The sequence below is a fragment of the Oryza sativa genome, chromosome 6, assembly GCF_034140825.1.
Source record: "Oryza sativa Japonica Group chromosome 6, ASM3414082v1".
Classification (NCBI taxonomy): domain Eukaryota; kingdom Viridiplantae; phylum Streptophyta; class Magnoliopsida; order Poales; family Poaceae; genus Oryza; species Oryza sativa.
Window position 1 is genome coordinate 12,317,037 of NC_089040.1, and position 6,205 is coordinate 12,323,241.

The following is a 6,205-nucleotide window of genomic DNA, read 5'->3' on the forward strand; positions in this document are numbered from 1 at the left end:
CATGTGTACACATTTTCTATAATGTAAATATATTTTGGTCATATATATATATATATATATATATATATATATATATATGCATTTGCATAACATATATATGTATAAATACATATATATTATGCATGTACATATGTACTGAAACATATATACATATAATATAATATATATATATATATATATATGCATATATTATATATGCATATATATGTATTGAAACATATATATGCATGGTTTATATATATATATATATATATATATATATATATATATATATATATATATATATATATATATATATATATATATATATATATATATATATATATATATATATATATATATATATATATAAACCATGCAGCAACAGGGCCATGCAAAAAAAAAAAAGGTCAGCTCGATCTTTAGTCCCGGTTGGTAACGGCTCAGCCGGCCACGTGGCTAAGCCATCTTAAGTCCCGGTTATTTCACCCGGGACTAAAGATAGCGATCTTTAGTCCCGAATTGGTAGTCCTGGTTTGAAAACTGGGACTAAAGGGGGGTTACAAACCGAGACTACAAAGGGTTTCTCCACCAGTGGATACACGGTTTGAAACTATATAGACATTCAAAATTTGGTGTCACGTGGATTTTCTTTAATAAATATGTTGCTCATATTATATTTCCTTTTAAGTAAATATAGGTATTTAGAAAAATATGTTCGTGCGTTGTAACATAGTCTAGCTTACATAAGAACTAAGGCTCTGTTTAGTTCTCAAACAAAAACTTTTCACCATGTCACTTCCAATATTTGGACACGTGCCTAGAGTATTAAATAGAAAAAAAAACTAATTACACATATTACGTGTAAATTGTGAGATGAATCTTTTAAGCCTAATTGCTTCATGATTTGACAATGTGATGTTACAGTAAACAATTGCTAATGACGGATTAATCCGGCTTAATAAAAGTCTCGCAGTTTATAGGCGGAATATGTAATTTGTTTTGCTATTAGTCCACGTTTAATGCTTCAAATGTGTGTTCGTATATCCGATGTGACACGCTAAAACTTTTCGTCTTGCGAACTAAACAGAGCCTAACATAAGTTCCAAATAAATCCCAACCCCCGCCCAAACACAAGGAAGGTGTCTATCTTAATCCCACGACAACATCTATCTGACGACAGAGATCCACGAGACAAACCCATTGGACAGTCAAGACAACCAAGAAGACCGCACACAGTGCCTTGGTGGGAAACTCCTTCCTTCCTTTGTTTTCGAGTCATTTCTTGGTCCCCCGTCGTCCTCTGTGTGTTCTCTGCTTTTTCTTTTTCACTTCAAACTGCTACTGTAGTACAATATTAATGACCATGTGTTATCTCTACTAGTACTTAAAAAATTTGCAGTGGTGATGGTGAAGCCAACATAAACAAGCGACCTATTAACCATGGGGTCAGGAAATCGGACGCTCCTCCGGATCCCATCGCAATCCGCACTTGGCGAGAAAAAACCGTCGCTCCCAAATCCCCCATCGTTGCGCCCCCTCCTCTCTACAACCAACCTCGCCCTGCCCCCCATCGCCGCGCCCCCTCCTCTCTGCAACCAACCTCGCCCTGCCCCCCATCGCCGCGCCCCATCACTAGCGCTGCAGACGCCTCACTCCCTCCCTCCTCGACCATCGCCGGATCGCGGCAGCCGGCCCCCGACGACGCTCTCGCTCCATCCTCCCCAATCCCGGCGGCTCCTCGGCGGGTTCGTCACCACGGTGACTGAGCCCCCGCCTCGCCCTTGCGTTCTGTCCGTCATGACTCCTCGCCCCCACGCCGCTAGCCAGGTAAGCATCATTCATTTTTCTCATGGAAGTGTGTTTTTGTTTCCATTTCTTCTACCGTACGCATAGAATTGCATGCAAAACACTGCTGCTGAATCTCCTCTCTCTTGAGACAGTGTTATCTTTAAATCAATGCAAGTATGTACTGTGTTCTCAACAAGAATTGAAAACCCATAGATGGATTTAGTTGGGCATGATGTGTCCATTAACGTAAGCGATCACCCACATAACCCCCACAAATAATAGCTTCAGAACAAGTGCAATGTTACATCTGAAGAAATAACATATCAATCCTGGGCTGGGCATATATTCCATATGGACAATATGATCGAATTTGTGAAGCATCAGACATGCAGAATTAATTATTTTCCCCCTTATTTTCTTGGTTTTGCTGCAATTTTAAGTAAGCATTCTTGATATGATCCCATGGCGTGTAATAGCAATTCTAAACTTATGATACATACCTACATCCTCAAGAAAATGTTTTTCTACCATCAGGATAAATAGGTCATGGTCATGTTGACCTGATCTTTTAGATATTACTCCAACTCATAACATTAGAAAAGCATCATCAATTAATAATTCTCGATTGTAATTTTATCTCAAACAGTCTCAATCAAAAAATTTCAGTTCATCAGTTTGTCAAAAAAGTCTCACTTGATGGATCGGTTTTAGCATTAATATTGAAGCAAATAAGTGCATAGGAATTTCAGTTCATCAGTTTGTCAAAAATTGTGGCTAGATGGATCGGTTTTAGCATTAATATTGAAGCAAATAAGTGCATAGGTGAATTAGATTTTTTTTTCACTCTATAAGGATACTTTGTGCCACTTGCTTTTGTTGTCAGGTCATCCAAGAACTCGGCAAGAGTAACTTGGTAGGGAACTTGTCTAAGCAACCAATGGTCAATTTTCTCATGAAGCGGTCTTTTTTTTTCAGAATCATTCCTGTGCGACCGGAGACCCTGACATTACCTCTCGCTACCAGCACCGCTGTCTTCTCCCTTTGTCGAGATATCCATTTTCTCTGTCTTGTCCTCCGTTGAATGTCTCCCTGCCGATTCTGTGGGATTGGGTGATTTGGTGTGGAGCTAATCATTCGGTTGATGGTCTAATCGTGCAAAGGGACAAACTATAGTCTAAAGTCAGACATGCCAGAAAACTATAAATATCGATTTGTTCTTTTCTTATGTGTTTGTTTTTAGGCTACAATGGAAGTATTGACTGCCATATACTCGTGAATTAATCTATATGAATTGTTTATGTTGGCCATATGCCAATATACTTGCAGAGTACTAGCTAGGTGTGGGCTTGGCAAAATACCTAGCTGCAACTTTTTCTTGGTCAACAAATGCATTTCTGATTTTTTTTCCAGTTTATAATTTGTTCCAGACATAAAAGTAAATTGTGCTCTCATTTATTGCTTTCAAAACAGAAATGCATTGTGCCGAAAGTTGTGGCTGGGAAAAATGGCTACTGGCTATTCAGCATCCTTACGCTCATGCAACTTATCTTTTTTCAGATCAGTGCAGTACTTTGAACTGATCAATACAATATCCTTATTTGTAAGCATGTTTTTTCAGATCAGTGCAGTATTTTCATATTAGTATATTACGAAAATATAATTCCTTTAATTGAGTCAGATAGTCTAGTGACCTAGAAATTTATATTCAAATGCAATTTTCCCCATCTAATTATCCTTTGAGTGAGTGATCATGTGATTGCTTCAACAATCAAGAGCATCTTGATTGGTGAACAATGACAGGTAATAACACATGTTTTAATGTTTTGTTGTAAAAGATCATTTCAAAATTCATGGTTTAGAAAAATAAATTACAAATTCGAATCCTGCTGACAACTGTTATTTGATTTTGTACAGTACGCCAGAAGAAACATGTGTGGTACCACGTGATTGTCACATACATAACTCTTTATGTAATTTTTTTCGTGAACCTTAATAGCATCCACAATCACCATCTACGAGACCAACTGCGTCTCCTATGAGAGAGAGCCCGAGAAGGTACAACACGTCCTACAGTGTTAGTGCCATCTTCCCACATGGAATGTGGTATGTGTGCGTCTCAGGTCTCCAACGGTCTACTAGAGTGGCCAGAAGGGACTTGTCTGCATCCCACAGCTTTATTGGGTCGGTGTCGTTTGCGGCCACCTCGACTAGCCTAGACAATGGTAGGAGGCCTGCCTCATGCAACCTGCAGAATGTAAGGTCGACACATTAATAATGACTATTAAAGTAGAGTTAGCCGTTCGTAAAAAATAATAGAAAATGGCATACCACGGAACTTGTCGACACGCAACAGTTGTCGCGGAGGACGTGACGGAAGGTGCTGAGTTGTACACCCTAGAGTAGGGATGGCAATGGGGACCCGATCCCCGATCCCCCGCGGGGAAAGCATCTATTAGGGCCTAGAGTGCTTTTCAATGCTATGGTTATTAGGTCAATACGTGCATTAAAGAAACAACAAACTTTCATATCACAAGCTATAAAGATTACAACAACATAGTTCAGAATATTAGGATGCAATACTAAAATTGCTCATAGTACAATACCTTCTAATTGAAGGTTATGAAATTACAAGCAATGACGATTACAGTAGTTGTAGGATACTATACACAATACAATACCGGACTAGTTCATGGTTCACTAACAATACTACACCATCGCATCACCAGCTGCACAGGGACGCCTAGGACGTGCTCACCTGGTTATTCCTTCCTCCTGTGGTTGACTTCCATCCGTTGTCGTTCCAGATGGACCAACATCAGCGCCGCTAGGACCTAGCGTATCCTTTGGTCATTTCTAGTAAGTCATAGACTCCTATCTCCTGTTTCGGACATATACATGTTATTTCTGATGCATCTTGTCTTACGCCTGCCTTTTTAAACCCTTAACTAAGTTGGATCTTGAATGCAAATAACCTGGGGACTTAGAGTTGTGTAAGATCCTAAGATCCCGAACCCATATATCTCTTCACTTTATGTATGAAAGATTGTTTCTTTCCAGAAATAATGTGACACGTAGACATCGGGAAGTATACCACAATCACCGGCTGTAGCAAGTACATGAGAGCAAGGCAGGTGCCAAAGCTTAGGCTTCGTACAGTTGCAACTACATCTGCCATCCTACTTTAGGACACATTTCTGCACAGCTTGCCTATGGTAGATACCACGCCTGCTCCTATCAACACAAATTACTTCATATTGACAAATCTATGCCCTTTTGCCCTTAACTATTTTATCTACCATGTCCTTAGTAACTACTGTCCCATAAGATATATTGTTGTGTACCATTGAGGTATCAATTTTCTTGTATAGGTCCTTGAGGTAGGCCTGTGTGCCATGAAGGATAAATTCAATAATACCAACCAATGGCATTCCTCGCACTCCTCGCATTACCCAGTTGTAAACCTCAGCCAGATTAGTTGTCATTATGTCATATCGAGAACCATCGATGTTGTACAAGAGGACCCACTACTCCTTTGGCTCATTCTCAATTCAATGCGAGAAATTCCAAATCGATGATGCCGACCTCCGTCTCATACTAGGTGAATTGTCATGCAGTGGACCTAGAGCTACTGGAGGCTTGTCACCTTCAACCAGTGGCCAGCGAGATTGCTCGTCCATTTGCTTGGTTTTCAAATCATCCGACCTTTTCCACAACTCGTTGAATTTCTAAAGTTGATTTTGTGCACAAAGCCTCTTAAAATGATTCATCAGGTGCTTGTTCTTGAATTGCCTGTAGAAATTAGTACACATGTGACACATGCACCATCTACTCTGAACATCAGGCCACCTAGCTGGAAGTCCCTTCTTATCCCAATCATTTTGCAAGTAGTCAATTACCGGTAGTATGCTTGTATGACGATCATGTATAATGCAAACATCAGGCCTCTTATGCATGACTTTGGTGCACACTTTCTTGATAAACCAGTACTAGCTTTCAATGTTCTCACTCTCAACAAATGCAAAAGTCATAAGTAAAACTTGATTGTTTCCAAAAGCTCCAATTGCTGTCAATATCTGACCCCTATATATACTGGTAAAAAATGTACCATCGATGCACAATATAGAACATCAATCCACAAAATACGTTCATGCAAGCACTCAATGCGAAAAAAGCTCTGTGCAGCATTCTCTTGTTAGGCTCATCAGATGATGGGAATGTATGAATGTCAAAGTAAGTATTACTATCTTCTTAGAATTGCTGGCTAACTGGCGAAGCAAATTATCATAAGATGCTTCAAAGATGCCATACATCATCTCGATAATCTTTCGTTTCTCCGTCCATGCTTTGGCATAGCTTATGATGCATATGAATTTGTCTTCATTGTGGCTAATAATTAATCTTGGTTCAAACCCAATGTTGCGGACAATGCTGCTAT

General features: G+C 39.5%; 1 long non-coding RNA gene across 1 annotated transcript; it reads left to right on the top strand.

Moving 5' to 3' along the window:
- Positions 1–1,559: 1,559 nt before the first annotated feature.
- Positions 1,560–3,087, top strand: LOC107281356 (uncharacterized). Its single transcript, XR_001546664.3, has 2 exons — positions 1,560–1,809; positions 2,746–3,087. It is a non-coding gene; the product is annotated as an uncharacterized lncRNA (long non-coding RNA).
- Positions 3,088–6,205: the final 3,118 nt, after the last annotated feature.